The sequence below is a fragment of the Ursus arctos genome, unplaced genomic scaffold (assembly GCF_023065955.2).
Source record: "Ursus arctos isolate Adak ecotype North America unplaced genomic scaffold, UrsArc2.0 scaffold_27, whole genome shotgun sequence".
NCBI lineage: Eukaryota > Metazoa > Chordata > Mammalia > Carnivora > Ursidae > Ursus > Ursus arctos.
The window spans coordinates 38,609,694-38,627,363 of record NW_026622952.1 but is presented as its reverse complement, the minus strand read 5'-3'; the positions used below and the strand labels follow the sequence as shown (position 1 = coordinate 38,627,363).

The 17,670-nt window shown below is 36.5% G+C and overlaps 1 pseudogene; it reads left to right on the top strand.

Moving 5' to 3' along the window:
- The first annotated feature begins 15,642 nt into the window (after positions 1–15,642).
- LOC113262071 (60S ribosomal protein L27a-like) lies at positions 15,643–16,088 on the top strand (annotated as a pseudogene).
- The last annotated feature ends 1,582 nt before the right edge of the window (positions 16,089–17,670 follow it).

The window sequence follows — 17,670 nt, the reverse complement described above, 5'->3', positions numbered from 1 at the left end:
CCCAGGCGCCCCATAGAATATTGTCCCTTTATATCCTTGGGTATAAAAGTTGTGGCATGAAATTTTCTGTCAGGAAGTTGCAAATATTTTACCCACCAAAGACTGTCTTATACTAATATAAGTTCTCCAGTCCTTTAAGAATAAAATACTATTCAAATAATTTTGTGCATTTTGTGTACTTTGTGTTCCCTCTAAGAGTTACACATGAATTTACAGAGGGTAAACAAAGATACCAAATTCTATTTGTCTACTAGGACTGCCATAACAAAATACCATACACAGGATGGCTAACACTGCAGAAATTTATTTCTCACAGTTTTGGAGACTAGAAATCCAAGTTCAAGGTGCCCACAAATTTGATTTCTGGTGAGAGCTCTCTGGCTTGTAGACAGTTGTCTTTTCAGTATGTCCTCCCATGGCCTTTACTTGATGCATGTATAAGAGAGAGAGAGGCTCTCTTACGTCTCTTACAGGACACTAATCCCATCAGGTGGAGACTCCAACACTTACCACCTCATTTACCCTTAGTTTCCTTAGACGCCCATCTCCAAATACTACCACACTGGAGATTAGGGCTTCAACATGTGAATTTCTGGGGGTGGCAGGGATAAACAGACTCAGTCCATAACAAAAGTTTAAATAGGTTTTTAAATACCTGAAGTTCATTTGGAGGCTTGTTAGTAATGGAAAAGAAAATACTAAAGACTCATTTCAAAACATATTTACATTATTCGCTCTTCTTCAACATCAAAAGTAATGATATCACACTTATATCAATGTTTAGCAAATGGTGGTGCATTTTTCTGCATTTGTAAGTTTTAAACTGAACGGAAGATCACACTTCATAAATAGAGACCAATTTGGAATTTTTGAACTAATTTATTAGGGGGTGAAAAGTAGTAGTTCAAGATTTATTTTGGTTTTTCAACACATTGGATTTTTTTTTTTTCCAGAGGGAGAGGGAAGGAGGGACAGTGGGAGAGGGAAAGAGAGAATCTTAAGCAGGCTCACAACCCTGAGATCATAACCTGAGATGAATCAAGAGTCAGCCGCTTAACTGACTGAGCCACTCAGGTGCTCCTGGATATTCTTCTTAAAACTGCCTTTCTTATGATCAGTAAACACTCACATGGTACAAACTTGTACCTGTCTTTCTTTACCTCATGAAACAGGTACTTGGCTTTGCCCTTGGCTTTATCATGGAGCAAAGCTTTGTCAAACAAACAAAGGTAGGTAATATTCATACTTGCAGTGAAACAGCACTGGAACTAGCACAGTGAACACAAATTGGTATGTATGACATTTTGTTTGCTTTTCATGATAAAACAAATCTTTTTCTGTTCCTTCATTCAGTGCTAGTATAAACAAATGAGCTTGACCTAAAGTACATATATCACTTGAAAATATAAGTGTGTGATATGAAAATCTAAATGTTCCATCCATTTCCTCTAATTTTTAGAAGTTCAATAAATAAAAACAAAACAAATGGACAATCAAAAAAAAAAAGATTGACTATTTGGAAAAGATCAGTTAAATCAAAAACAGGATTATTTTTCTTTTCAAAGGTAAAATTAACCAAGATTTTCTTTATATCACAATCCATATAAAATTAAAGCATTAGGATAATAAATATTTTTAAGTAAATATACCAGAAATAAAACTAATATACTTATTTATTTATTTATTTATTTATTTATTTATTTATTTTATTATGTTCAGTTATCCACTGTATAAGTACATCATTAGTTTTTGATGTAGTGTTCAGTGATTCATTGGTTGCATATGACACCCAGTGCTCATCACAACACGTGCCCTCCTTAATACCCATCACCTTGTTACCCCATCCCCCCACCCCCCACCCCCCTACCCTCTGAAACTCTCAGTTTGTTTCCCAGGGTCCATAGTCTCTCATGATTCCTCTCCTCTCTGATTTCTCCCCCTTCAGATTTCCCTCCCTTCCCCATGGTCCTCCATACTATTGCTTCTGCACAGCAGAGGAAACAGTCAACAAAACTAAGAGGCAACCCACAGAATGGGAGAAGGTATTTGCAAATGACAATACGGATAAAGGGCTGATATCCAAAATCTATAAAGAACTTCTCAAACTCAGCACTCAAAAAACAAATAACCCAGTCAAAAAATGGGCAGAAGACATGAACAGACACTTCTCAAAAGAAGGCATACATGGGTGCCTGGGTGGCTCAGTCGTTAAGCGTCTGCCTTCTGCTCAGGTCATGATCCCAGGATCCTGGGATCGAGCCCTGCATCGGGCTCCCTGATCGTCAGGAAGCCTGCTTCTCCCTCTCCCACTCCCCCTGCTGGTGTTCCCTCTCTCACTGTGTCTCTCTCTGTCCAATAAATAAATAAAATCTTTAAAACAAAAAAGGCATACAAATGGCTGACAGACAAATGAAAAAATCCTCAACATCACTAGCCATCAGGGAAATACAAATCAAAACCACAATGAGATACCACCTTATACCAGTTAGAATGGCAAAAATTAACAAAACAGGAAACAACAAATGTTGGTGAGGAGGTGGAGAAAGGGGAACACTCATGCTGTTGGTGGGAATGCAAGCTGGTACAGCCACTCTGGAAAACAAATGGATGTTCCTCAAGATGTTAAAAATAGAGCTACCCTACGATCCAGCAATTGCACTACTAGGTATTTACCCTGAAGATACAGATGTAGTGAAAAGAAGGGGCACGTGTACCCCAGTGTTCATAGCGGCAATGTCCACAGTAGCCGAACTGTGGAAGGAGCCAAGATGCCCTTCAACAGATGAATGGATAAAGAAGATGTAGTCCATACATACAATGGAATATTATTCAGCCATCAGAAAGGATGAATACCCACCATTTATATCAACATGGATGGGACTGGAGGGGATTATGCTAACATACATATTTAAATGAGATAAAGACAGCTGTGGGAGTTAACAGCACCTATTCTTAGCTAGACATAAAATTTAGAGCACAAATAATTCAGTGCATAAATGAAATTTGAAAGATAAAGGGAAGAATATCTTTAAGACCCAGAAAAGCTATTTGCCCTGAATGGATCTCAAAATCAGGAACTCAACAAAATCCTTGCATTCAAAAATATATTCTTCTCATACACACACACGTATATATATATATATATATATATACACGTGTGTGTGTACACATGCACGCACGCACACACACACATATATACACACACACATATACAGAAGGGCTAAAATTTTTATTTTTCTCTCTAGCTTTTTAAAAAATTAGTATTTTATTTTTTACAACAGTTGTGGGTTCATAGCAAAATTGAGGGGGAGGTAAGAGATTTCCCATATACCCTTGCCCCCATCTGTGCATGGCCTTCCCTGTTATCAACATCTCCCAGGAGAGTAGTACATTTATTACAGCTCGTGGATCTATGTCAATACATCACGATCACCCAAAGTTCATAGTTTATATTATGGTTCACTCTTGGTATCGTGTATTCTATGGGTTTGGATAAATGTATAATGACATATTGACATCATCATGGTGTCATGCAGAGTATTTTCATTTCCCTAAAATCTTCTGTGCTAATACCTATTCATCTGTCCCTCCTCAACCTCTGGCAAACACTGATCTTTTTGCTCTTCTCCATAATTGTCTCTTTTCCAAAATGTCATTTGGTTGAAATCATACAAGTATGTAGCCTTTTCAGATTGCCTTCTTTCACTTAGCAATATGTACTTAAAAGTTTCTCCATTTGTTTTCATGGCTTGATAGCTCATTTCTTTTTAGCACTGAATACTATTCCATTGTCTGGATGTACCACAGTTTATTTATCCATTCATTTACTGAAGCACATCTTCTTGCTTCCAAGTTTTGGAAATTGTGAACAAAGTTGCTATAAATAACTATGTGTAGGTTTTTGTGTGGGCATAAGTTTTCAGTTCCTTTGAAGCGCAATCACTTGATCGTATAGTAAGAGTATGTTTAGTTTTGTAAGAAACTACCAAACTGTCTTCCAAAGTGACTGTACCATTTTGCATTGAACCAGCAATAAATTATAGTTCTTGTTGCTCCATTTCTTTGTCAACATTTGGTGTTGTCAGTGTTGTAGATTTTGGCCGTTCTAATGTGTGTATAATGGTACCTTGTTTTAATTTTCATTTTCCTGATGACCTATGATATAGAAAATTTTCATATATGCTTATTTGCCATCTGTACATCTTCTTTGGTGAAGTGTGTCTTCAGGTCTTTGGCCTATTTTTTAATTGAATTATTTTCTTATTGTTGAGTTTTAGGAGTTCTTTGTATATCTTGCATAATAGTCCGTTATCAGATATATCTTTGCAAATATTTTCTCCCAGTCTGTCTTCTCATTCTCTTAGCATTGTCTTTTTCAGAGTGGAAGTTTTTAATTTTAATGAAATTCAGCTAATCAATTATTTCTTTCCTGGATTATTCTCTTGGTGTGGGATCTAAAAAGTCATTGCCATACCCAAGGTCATCTAAATTTTCTCCTATGTTACGTTCTAGGGCTTTATACCTAATTTATACCTTTGCCTTTTATATTTTGGTCTGTAACCTATTTTGAATTACTTTTTGTGAAGCATGTAGGGTCTGTGTCTAGATGCTTTTTTTTTTTTTTAGTGTGTAGATATCCAGCTGTTTCAGCACTATTTGTTGAAAAGACTATCTTTATTCTATTATGTTGCCTTTGCTCCTTTGCCAAAGATCAGTTGACTATATCTATGAGACTCATTGCTGGGCTCCTTATTCTGTTCCATTGACCTATTTGTCTTTCACAAATCCTACACTGTCTTAATTATTCTAGCTTTATGATAAGTATTGAAATTGGGTAGTGTCAGTCTCCCAACTTTGTTCTCATTCAATATTATGTTGGTTAGTTGGGTCTTTTGCCTCGTCATATAGTTTTTAGAAGCAGTTTGTCAGTACCTATGAAATAATTTGTGGGGAATTTGACAGGGATTGCACTGAATCTATAGATCGAGTTGTTAAGAACTAGCATCTTGACAGTGAGTCTTCCTATTCATGCACATGGTGTATCTCTCCATTTACTTTTGTTCTTTTCTGTTTTTATGCATCAGAATTTTATAGTTTTCCTTATATAGATCTTGTATGTATTTTGTTAGATTTATACCTAAGGATTTCATTCTTTTAGGTGCTAGTATAAATGGTATTGCATTTTTCACATTCCATTTGTTCATTGCTGCTGTATGGGAAAGAAATTGACTTTTGTATATTAACCTTGTATCCTGCAACCTTGCCGTAATTACATATTTACCTACCTATATTTAATAGCAAATTTAATAGCAAACACATATGAAAAGGTGATATATTAGTCATAGCAGAACCAAAATCTATTTTTAATGAATCCTAGGTTAGGACTTACTTATATTATGGAATGTTATTTCATTATTGAAAATGGAGGGTATTATTACCTCATGGGTATTATGACTGTAGTCATGTATAAAAAAATCTGATCAAATGAAAAAGTGTCTTTTTTTCCTTTTTATTATTCAGCTAATTTATTTCTTGTTGGATTTTCATGTCCTGGAATTTCAGACTAGCTGTGGCATATATATGAGTGAAAAATGTGAGGAAATGCATAAGTCCAATGTTGACATTTATTTGCATGCCCGTGAACAAATACCTTTATCCTCTGTGCTTGGTGGAGTGAGGATGTTCAGAAATAAGCAAGACAAATTTCTTTGTTGTAGGTGCTGTATGAAACTTATGCTAGTGATGTTAATAAAGCTCACTATCACCAAAATTACAGATACCCCATCTACATCTGAATATGGAAAGGAAGAACTCAGTTCTCCACAGGGTTGTCAAAGAATCTTTGTGAAGGGGTCAGAAGTTGAACTTAATCTTTAAAATGTAGATTTTGATAACTGATTTGCAGTTTTAAATATTACCAATAGGATAGTATATCATGATTGAGAGCAAGGCCTCCTATGTCATTTGACATGAAAATGTAGAATTGTGTAGCTAGTTGCCTAACTCAATTTTTCATGACAGGAAAGTCTTTCCAATTTCATTGCTCAGACTATTTTATTAGTTAATAAACAGAAGTAATTGGGGTCAACTATTTTCCTTTGGTAATTCAGTTAATTCTTTTTCTATCCATTTTCTATCTAGTACTTAGCTTGAGGAAGTAGATACTGGTGTTTTACTTTAAATTTACCATTTTGACTAAATCCACATCGTTTTCAGTTGTTATATATAAAGTAGCAAACTGTTTGACTGCCAATATTTCTGTTTTTTTTTAATTTAAAGATGAATCTCATTGGTTTCCATAGATCTTAATCCTCTAAAATGGCTAGTAATAAATAATAATAGTATCACATGTAACAGTGTTTTAAAGAATTTTACACATGTTGACTCTAATCACTCACAAATAATCTGCCGTGTAAGTACTGTTATTATCCTTATTTTACTGATAAGAAAACTAAATAGTTGAGAAACTTGCCCAAGATAACCCAGCCAATAAGTGGCAGAGCCAGGATTTACAACCATATTCAGGGACCAAAGCCTTTATAACTTATAGCTTCTCTAATGAAATGGCTGTTGGGTCTCCATTTTGAAAAGGCCAATGTTAAATTTTCAGGAATGTTATATTGTTTAATTTTTTTAATGCATAAATAATTACTTTAAACAACTAAAGTATCACTTAATATGAATATTCTAGAGTCTCTGGAAATTATTTTAGGTTTTAAGTGTGTATAGTTCTGCATATTGTATATCTTGGCCTGTTCCATTATATACTGGGCGATCAGAAGCACTTAGTTTCTTCAACTTTGTTTACTTAATCTAGATATGGGCATGCAATAATTGTGATATGAAATGTTAAAAATGGAATTCTTTGATCCCATAAGTACATTGGTAAATAAATTCTATTTTACAAAGAAACTTCATATCTGTGCAGCAAGATCTTTAATCCTCAGATTCTGATACTTAAACTCAATATAATAAGACAGGTGGTTATTGTTTATACCTCACAGATGAGAAATTGAAGTGCAAAAATTAAGTGCATTGCCCAGGGTCATACAGCTAGTTAGAGAGAAGGGCCAGTCACTATGTTGGTTCTTTGAATTCTCAGCATCAGATTCTACATTATTCTCCTCAGAAGAAACTACTGTCCTCATTGAACATCTTCTTTCCTTTATTTTCTTTCTTTCTTTCTTTCTTTCTTTCTTTCTTTCTTGCACATCTTTAGAAGAATTCTTGACAATAGCCTTGACTTGGCTATTTTTAGGAGTTGTGGGATTAATTTAAAGTTCATTCTCAATAATTTATACACTTATTTGTATGTATTTGGGACTTTTTTTGGTAGGGAGGAATGAGACAGAGCTGTATGCTGCATTTGAATTTCCTCATGGGCAATGAATAATAGTTATGTGGTTGCCAAATTAGTTCAACTATTTTGAATGTTAAGCAGGCAGACAAGGGCAAAGAGGTATTCCCCCAACTCTGACAGGAAACTAATGACAAAAACCTTTAACCAAGGGAAAAATAGCTCTGGAGTCAGTAAAAAGGTCTTTAGTTCAGAATAATTATCATTAGTGGGGCGCCTGGGTGGCACAGCGGTTAAGCGTCTGCCTTCGGCTCAGGGCGTGATCCCGGCGTTATGGGATCGAGCCCCACATCAGGCTCCTCTGCTGTGAGCCTGCTTCTTCCTCTCCCACTCCCCCTGCTTGTGTTCCCTCTCTCGCTGGCTGTCTCTATCTCTGTTGAATAAATAAATAAAATCTTTAAAAAAAAAAAGAATAATTATCATTAGTAAGTGGTGAGAGTAGAGCTTTTTAAAGTGGACTGCTGGAGTAGGTGCCTCTGAATCACCCTAGGGGCATTCGTTAAATCCTAGGCTCCACCCTCAATGTATTGAATTTGAATTTCTGGGCTGGGTCCCTGAATTTATAACGCCATCTAACTTTGGGAGGAACCAATGAAACAAAAGTAAGTAAAATAGCAGAATGTTTAGTCATTTTCAAATGGCTAAAATTTAATTTTTAAAAATGCCAGGGATGGAGAGGGAGCACAACTTAAATATAGGCTGCAAATGCTGACTTCCCTCCAAAGACTACAGCATGAAAAAGGTAACTTTACAAGGAAGAAACTTGTGAAACACCACCTCAGCTAAGTGATCAAGGCCAAGCTCAACTGGGGTAATAGTACATAATGAAATAATGACAATGGCACTTTACCTCAGTGGTCTTCCTTTCCAAAACATATTACCCCAACCTAATCATGGAAAACAGCAGAAAAATTCCAATAGAAGAACATGCTACAAAATATAAGACCAGTACTCTGAAAAATTGTCAAAGTCCAAAGTCATAAAAAACAAGGGAAATCTCAGAAACTTGTCACAGCTAAGAGGAACCTAGGGAGACACCAAAGGGGAACCTAAGAACTAATTGTAATGTGGTATACTGGGTGGGTTCCTAGAACCGAGAAAAGGACATTAGGTAAAAATTAAGAAAATCTGAGTAAATTATGTATCAATATTAGTTCAAAAATTGTTACAAATATACCATAGCAATGTAAGATGTTAATAATAAGGGTAATTATCTAGAGTATATGGGTGTTTCTACTATTTCTCAATTTTTCTGTAAATCTAAAACTGTTTTAAAAAAGTGCTCTGGCTTGCTTATGGTAACTGGGGACATTTATAGTAAATGAGAGAGAGAGAGAGAGAGAGAAAGACAAGATTTATCTGGCACCAATTTGTGGCAAGGCTCGGCAGTTTTTGAAGGTAGGCTAGACCTGGGTCAGGAGCAAGTAGCTTGCAGATTGATGTTCATGATGGGAAGATACAGTAGTTGGTCAAGCATAGTTTGCTTGTGCCAAGTGGGTTTTCCCAGTGAGCATGTAGTGTAGTGTCTGACAAGGGTTGAGAAAGAATATCTTATGTCATTGGAGGTTCATTTCCCCCCTTCTTTCTTTTCTCATATTTCACATCCAAGCTATTAGGAAACCCTGTGACTCTGCCTTCAAAATAAATAAAGAATCTGACCACTTCTCTCCACCAACTTCCTCCACTACCACGTTGGTCCAGCTTCCATCCAAATTTGTGATTCAGTAAGTTTTGACAAATGCAAACAGTCATGGAACAAGAATCACAAAATGGAATAGTTCCATCAACCCCAAAACCTTCCTCATTTCCCTTTCAGTTAGTCCTTCTATCCCCTCCCCTACTATCTGCTGGCAAGTGTCTGGCAACCACTGCTCTGATTTCTGTCACTATAGATTTGCCTTTTCTAGAATCCATTTTATTTAAATGGAATCATACAATATATATCCTTTTGCATATGGCTTCTTTCTCTTAGCAAATGCTTTTGAAATGTGTTTATGTTGTTAGATGTATCAGTCACTCACTTTCTTTTGATTGCACAGAAATATTCCATTGTATAAAGATACCACACTTTGTTTTATCCATTCACCAGTCGATGCACATGTGGGTTGTTCCTAGGTTTTGCCAATTTTGAATAAAATCGAGACTGAAAATTCCAGTGCAAGTCTTTCTGTGGACGTATTTTTCATTTCAGTTGGTGAAGTACCTAGGAATGAGTTTGCCAGGTCTTATATGAGTACACGGTAAACTTTTTAAGAAATTGCCTAATTTCCAAAGTGGCTGCATCATTTTCCATTCCCATTAACAATTTTTGAGAGTTCCGGTTGCTTCACACCCTTTATAATGCTTGATATTGTCAGTCTTTTTAAATTCAGTCTTGTAGTGGATGTGTGTCAGTATCTCATTCTGATTTTAATTTGCATTTTCACAATAAATAACCATGTTGTATTTATTTTTATGCATTTATTTGCCATTCATATATATTCACAATGAATTTTCTTTTTTCTTTTTTTTTTTTAAAGATTTTATTTATGTATTTGACAGAGATAGAGATAGCCAGTGAGAGAGGGAACACAAGCAGGGGGAGTGGGAGAGGAAGAAGCAGGCTCATAGCAGAGGAGCCCGATGTGGGGCTCGATCCCATAACGCCGGGATCACACCCTGAGCCGAAGGCAGACGCCTAACCACTGTGCCACCCAGGCGCCCCTACAGTGAATTTTCTATTCAAATCTTTTGGCCAGTTTTTAACTAGGTTGATTGTTATTGAGTTATTAAATTTCTTTGTGTATTTTGGATATAAGTTCTTTATCAGATATCTTTTTATTTTAAATGTTTTATTTATTTATTTGATAGAGAGAGAGCATGAGCAGGGGGAGGCGCAGAGTGAGAAGCAGACTCCCTGCTGAGCAGGGAGCCCAGCGTGTGGGGCTCAATCCCAGGACCCTGAGATCATGACCTGAGTGGAAGGCAGATGTTTAACTGACTGAGCCACCCAGGCGCCCCCAGATATATCTTTTGCATCTATTTTTTCCTAGTCTGTGGCTTGTCCTTTTAGATTTTGTGTCAGTTGAATTTTGGTGAAGTGCAGTTTTCAATTTTTTAAATGTACTTTGGCGTCTTATCAAAGAAATCTTTTTTAAGAGGTAAATAGTCCCCAGAATGACTTATGGGATTCATTGAAATCTGGATCAATACCCCAATAGGCTCTTTGGTAGAAATTGAAAAGCTGGTCCTGAAATACTCATGCAAGTGCAAAGGACATAGACTAACAAAAAGTAATTTTGAATAAGAACGAAGTTAAAGGTCTTAGATTACCTGAAGTCAAGATTTACTGTGAAGCTAGAGTAATCAAAATAGTGTTGTGTTTGTGTAAGAACAACACAGAAATGAACAGAATAAAATAGACTCCAGAAACATACACATATACACAGTCAGTTGATTTTTGACAGAAGTGCCCAGGAATCTTTTCAACAAGTAATGCCAAGTGATTAGATATCCATAGATTAAAAAAAAAAAAAAAAAAAAAGGAAAGAAAGAAAAAGAAAAAAGACACTTAATTCTTAACTCATAACACAAAAATGACGTCAAAATGGGTCATAGACCCAAATGTAAAAATAACTATAAAACTTGAAAAAAACAGAGACCAAAATTGTGTATATTTAAGTCAGGTCAAAGCAGAGGTTGACAAACCATAGCCAGTAGGCAAAATGTGGCCTACTGCCTTTTTTTTTTTCTCTAAATAAAGTTTTTTGAAACTGAATCATGCTCATTTGTTTCCATATTGCCTATGACTTTCATGCCATAGGGACTAAGTTGAGTAGTTGCAACAGAGATCATTTGGACTACATAACATTTAAAATATTTACAATCTGGACTTTCACAGGGAAAGTTTGTTGGCCCCTGAGCCAGAATATTTTAAGTGGAAGTCCATAACACTTGGAGAATCCATCTGAGTGCCTATAATATCCTACATGGTTCTGTACTCTCCGCGTTCTCCTGTTTCTGTGTCCATCTATTCTGTCTCCCCACCCCAACCCTTAGCCCCTTGCCATCTCAGGGCTACAAGCAAGCCTAGGGCTTTACCCATCCTAGCACACGGCTCTTGCCTTAGGCCTTTGCCCCAGAAGTTCCTTGCCTGAAATACTCTTTCTGCAGATTTCTACTTGGCCGTTACCTACTTCAAGTCTCAGATCAAATATCACTATCTTAATTCAGTCTATATTTACCACCTTTTTACCTTTGTAACTCATGCCTTCCTACTCCCCCATGATCTATTTAAAGCCAGTTCTGTTTTTTTTCCTTGATTCCCTCATATCATATATCATCTTCTAATGGTTATTTCAATTTGCTTGTTTATAATTTATATTTATTTTTTTAAGATTTTATTTATTTGAGAGAGAGAGGGAGTACAGAGAGAGAGTGAGAGAGAGAAGCAGACTCCCTAGTAAGCAGAGAACCTGATGTGGGCTTGATCCCAGGACCCTGAGATTGTGACTTGAGCCAAAGGCAGATGCCTAACCAGCTGAGCCACCAGGTGTCCCTCAGTTTGCTTATTTAAAAGTCATTCCCTAACTTCGGCCTTCCAGAAAATAAGCTCCACAATTGTAGGGATTGTTATCTGCTTTAGCACTAAGAGACATTTTTCATGTTAGGTATGCTTCTTATATATTTCAGCATATTTAGCCTTTATGGAGGCATTTCCTTAATCCATATTTTCGGCTTTGATAGAAAAATATTATCCCTATGTATAATTATTTGGCTTAATAATAGCTACCATCTACTACATGCTTACTAAGAGGTCAGGTGTAAAGACCCACATTATCTTATTATTCAAGTCTCACAATAACCCAGATCATAAATAATTATCACAATATTACAGAAAAGAAAATTAGGGCTTGGGATACTTGGTAATTTGCTCATTGCTACATAACTTATTAAACTAAAGACAGAAGATTCAAACTGGATCCCCAGTCATGTCCTTGACAGTGGTCAGTTCCATTCAGTGTTTCGTATTCCAGATACACTAAATTCCAGATCATAATCCGTAGATACTGTGTAAGAGAGCAGCCACCTGGATTTTAGGCAGAGTCGGCTAGGAACAGCACAATTCTTTCTAAAAGTTGTGGTAATCGCTACAATTTCTTTATACTGACATCTAGATTTAAATAGTCATTAAAATATTCATTTTAATTCAAAGATTAATTTTAATGGGTATACTAAGTTAATTACTAATATAGCAAATAATTATTAATTGACATATTAATTATATAGGTCAAAAAATCCCTCTTCCAGAATCCTTGAGGCCAGTTGTGGTTCAGCTTAAGAACATAAGACAGTACAAATATGACATATCAGTTCTGTAAGGGAGATTTGGGGTAATTTTTGATATTTGACTTAGTATACGTAAAGATGTAAAAATTTAGAATTCAGTGATTATGCATAGTAGGTGCTCAACAGATGTGACCAGTATTATGTTAGAAGGGCCCCTGGGTGGCTCTGTCCTTTGGGCTTCCCATTGCTGATTTCGGCTCAGGTCTTGATCTTGGGTCCTGAGATCATGCCCTGTGCTCAAGGCCCATGTTAAGGCCCATTTGGAGCTCCACGTGGAGGCATGGGATTGTTCTCCCACCAGACTCAGCTGTGAATCTGCTTCTCTCCCTCTGCCCCTCCCCCCCCTCCTGCATGTGCTCTTTCAAATACATAAATCTTTAAAAAAAAAGTTAGAGTACTGAGTTCTCTGTCAGAATTATAAAAATAACTTAACTCTGTAATACAGAGCTCTTGTCTTGTTTATCCTAATTTATAATCTATGGGAGTATTGAGAACACCTACAAGAGTGGTCTTTTAAAGCAGTTTATTTGCTTCATTTTGATTTACAAATAACCATTCAGTATGCTGTAGAATTAAGAGTTTTTCTCATTATCTAATCCCTGCCTATATTAACATAATCTATTATTTATTTTCAATCAAATTACCTTGGTATTGGATATTTCATCTAGGTTAGTGATTTCTGGCCAGGACCAGAATGAACTGATAAAAGTGGTTTCAGCATTGTAATGATTCGTAACGTCCTGGATGCAGCAGAAACTTTGCCATCCTTTGATCGTGAAATGAACAAACTAAAATCAATGTAAACTATGTCAGAACCTTCTTGAAGTGATAGCAGTGATCTTTGAGTGATGTTAATCGAGTGGTGGGTAGAGAGTGCAGTCTTCAAGGAACTCTTACTTCACTTAGCCTCTAGCCTGTTTACCGCTGCTAGCAGCATTGTCATCTGCTCTGGCTCTCCGTGTTCCCGTTGTAATGAACATGCCTGCAGCGCCACGGAGCCTTTGACAATGTTCTAGGGCTATTCGGGCCCTCCCATCACCACACCTTACACCTAGCTCCTGCTCATGTTTCCTTTCTCCGCCTGATCATAAATTCCCCTACAGTCTGTCTGAGTCTGCTTTATGGGCCTCTCTTAGTACACCGCTCAGAGCTCAGTCATACCATTTGTTACACATTAGCACAGAATGTTGTAATTGGCTGTTTACTTGTCTGTCTTGCCTAGATTCTAAGAGAGCCATTTCTACCTTGTTCCATATTGTATTCCCAGTGCTTAATACAGAACCTGGCACAGGGTAGGCATGATTTGCTAAGTAAATAAACCTCTTAAAGGTTCTTTTATGTGAAGAAAGGCATAATGCAACTACTGTCTAGAATTGTGATAATAAAATAAGATGCTTAGTATGAATGGGAGTATGTATCACAATGCTTTGCAGGTAGTAGACTTTCAATAAACATTAATTAAATACAAAGTCTGCATTTTCTCCCAATCGCAATATAGCAGTTTTTTAATTTTGTTGTAGATTCAGGTTAAACTATGTGTATTATATATACTAACATTTCTTTTGCTTTTTTTTTTTTTGGTTGTTAAATGAATTGGAAAATATGTTATAAAATTTTTAGTAGGATTAGGTAACTCTCATCTTTTAATTTCTGAATATATCAATCTTTTTTGAAAATACATTTCATTCAGTAAAGCCTTAAAACTCTTTTTGTGAAGCATGTTTCCACTGAATTTTAAGTAAACATATTTTACAGAAAATTGAAGCCATACATTTCTGATTTGTTTATCGTTAAAATACAATTAACATTCTGCTTCAAGAAGTTTCTTAATAGTTAATTATTATTATATATTTGTTCAAAATACTCCTTTTCTTATGACTTTATGCTAAAACCACTGAGTGAATGTTTGATGAATGTTTGATAAGAACAGAATATGTGCATAGTCTCCAAATATTTCCCCACAAATTACTTATGAAAAACAAAAGAAAGACAGTAACTTCCCAGTAGAGAAATACATCAGACATTACCTTAACAAAGTGGTCAAAGATAACCTGGCCTTGGAACAAACCAACATCATGTGCTTTTTGATATAATGCACAGTGAAGGCCCCAAAACTACTATGGTTATATTTCTGCCAAAAATGCACAACTTGAGTCTAATTATAAGGAAACAAAAGACAAACCCAATTTGGGAGACATTCTACAAAATAACTGGCCTGTACTCTTCAAAAATGTCAGGTCAGGAAACACAAAGAAAGGCTAAGAATCTCTTCTATATTAAAGGAAACGAAAAGGTTATGACAATTGTCATGTAATAAATACATGACCCTGGATTGGATCCTCAACTCAGGGGGAGAGGAGGTAGTAGCCATAAAGGATATTACTGGGAAAATGGACAGAATTCGAAATAGAGATTACCTATCAGATAATAGTTTTATCAAAGTTAAATTTGATAATTGTGCTGTGTTTATGTAAGTAAATATCCTTGTTCTTAGATATACTCACTGAAATGTTCAGGAATTAAGGATATGATGTTTCTAGCTTATTTTCAAATGTAAGGAAGAATGACGGAGAAGGAGACACAGAGACAGATAAAGAGAGAATGATAGAGCAAAGGTGGTAAAATGTAAAGGGTGTACGGGAGTCCCTCGTCCTAGTCTTACAACTTTTCTGTGAGTTTATAATTATATCAAAATAAAATATTAATAAAAAAATGCCTTCCTCTGAAAGAAACTTCATGTGGTTTAATGTTAGATATCCAGATACAGTGGTTGGATGGTCAATTATTCATTGCTTACTTTGAAAAGGTTAGTTTTCAGTAGCTGAATAATTAAAAAACACCAACTCAGTGACCTAAAACAACAATAATTTATCTATGATCTTGAGGGCAGACTGAGTTCAGCTGGGAAGCTTTTCTTCTTCACAGTGCATAAGGTGAAGGTATTCTGGGTTGCCAACATGCCATCCAGACTGAGGAAGACCTGGAAACTTCGGGGCCATGTGAGCCACGGCCATGGCCACTTCGGCAAGCACCGGAAGCACCCAGGGGGCCAGGGTAATACTGGTGGCATACATCACCACAGGATCAACTTCAACAAATATCACCCAGGTTACTTTGGAAGGGCCAGTATGAGACATTACCACTTAAAAAGGAACCAGAGCTTCTGCCCAACTGTCAACCTTGAAAAACTGTGGACCTTAGTCAGTGAGCAGACATGGGTAAATGCCGCCAAAACCAAGACTGGAGCTGCTCCTGTCATTGATGTGGTGTGACCCAGCTACTACTACAAAGTTTTGGGAAAGGGAAGACTCCCCAAACAGCCTGTCATTGTGAAGGCCAAATTCTTCAGTAGAAGAGCAGAGGAGATTAAGGGTATGGGGGTGCCTGCATTCTAGTAGCTTGAAGCCACCTGTGGGAGGTTCATTAAATGCTAACAGGTGCTTTTCAAAAAAAAAAAAAAAAAGATGAAGCTATTCATTGTGCTGTGTTCAGTTGGAAGTCCAACGGTGGCTGAAACAGCCACGATGGATAGTCATTTCTTAGGGCTTGTCTTCATTCAGTAGTTTAGCCTGAGCTGCTTTATCATTAGAAACTTCTTCCAAGAGGGAAAAACAACAGCTGTCAGTTCTCTCCAAGCCTGGGCTTGGAAGTCCTAGAATGTCTCCTACATGGTATTCTATTGTTAGAACAAGTCACAATACAGCTCATATTCAAATGGAGAGGAAATAGAATCTACTCTTGACGTGAGGAGTGGTCTGTGCTCGAAGGGTTGGTTGGGAAGAATTGTTGGCAACCATATTGGCAGGCTGTCTACCACAGTGCCCAAATCAACTCATTTAGATGACTTGGAATGTACTTATCTATGAGTATAATTTAGGAATATTGGCATATCAGATACGTGTCAAAAGAATTTTAATTCGAATGGAAGTTAACAAAATTTGTATATGAATTCAGAACCATTGATTATAATTTTGGATTAGATGCAGTCTATTATAAATTATTTTTTCATTATAAAAGTGTCAGTGTTTGATGCATGGTAGAGAAGGATATAACGACTCTAGTTCAGTTTGGTGCCAGTGCCTTGACTTGTTCTAAATTGCAAATTGGCTTATTCATTATTGCTTTTGCCTCATAAGTGTAAATATTGACACAAGTACAAAGGCAAATAACATATTGGGGGGGCTCTAGACCCACACTCTGAGAACTACCGACCTAAAGAAATATTCACAACTTATACACAAGTCATACACCGGGGTTCACTGTACTATTTCTGATAATAACAAGGCATTGTAAACAATTTAAATATTCTCCAATAGCAAATGGTTAAGTAAAATACAATGTATTCACATTAAGGAATACTATGCAGCCATTAAAAAGAATGGGTAAACCTTTATATACAGAGAAACTCTCTAGAATATAGTGCTACTAGTAAAACATGGTCATATGGTATTCATAGCATCCCATTTTTAAAAAATCCAAATATATCTGCAAGATTTTCAAAAGGGAAATAAGGTCATACCATGCTTACTGTAAATATGTATTACAAACTTAGGTATACACACATACAAATGCATAGAAGGAGAGGGAACATACTACTCTTAACTGTAGTGACATATGAAGAAAGAAATAGGGTGGTAGTGATGAGGCTAACTCTTCCCTCTGTATGTTCTTTCCCCCCCCCCAAGATTAATTCGTTTATTTTAGAGAGAGAGAGTGCACACACCATCAGGGGGAAGGGCAGAGGGAAAGAGAATCCCAAGGAGACTCTGTACCCAGGACAGAGCCCAACGCAGGGCTCAGTCCTACCACCCCGAGACCATGACCTGAGCCGAAATCAAGAGTTGAACGCTTAACCGACTGAGATACCCAGGCATTCCTGTATGTTCTTTTTTTTTATGCATCATAATCATATATTACTTCCATTATTAAAAATTGTAATAAGTAGAAAGTAAATTCTTACAAACTTTTATACAGCCTATGAATTC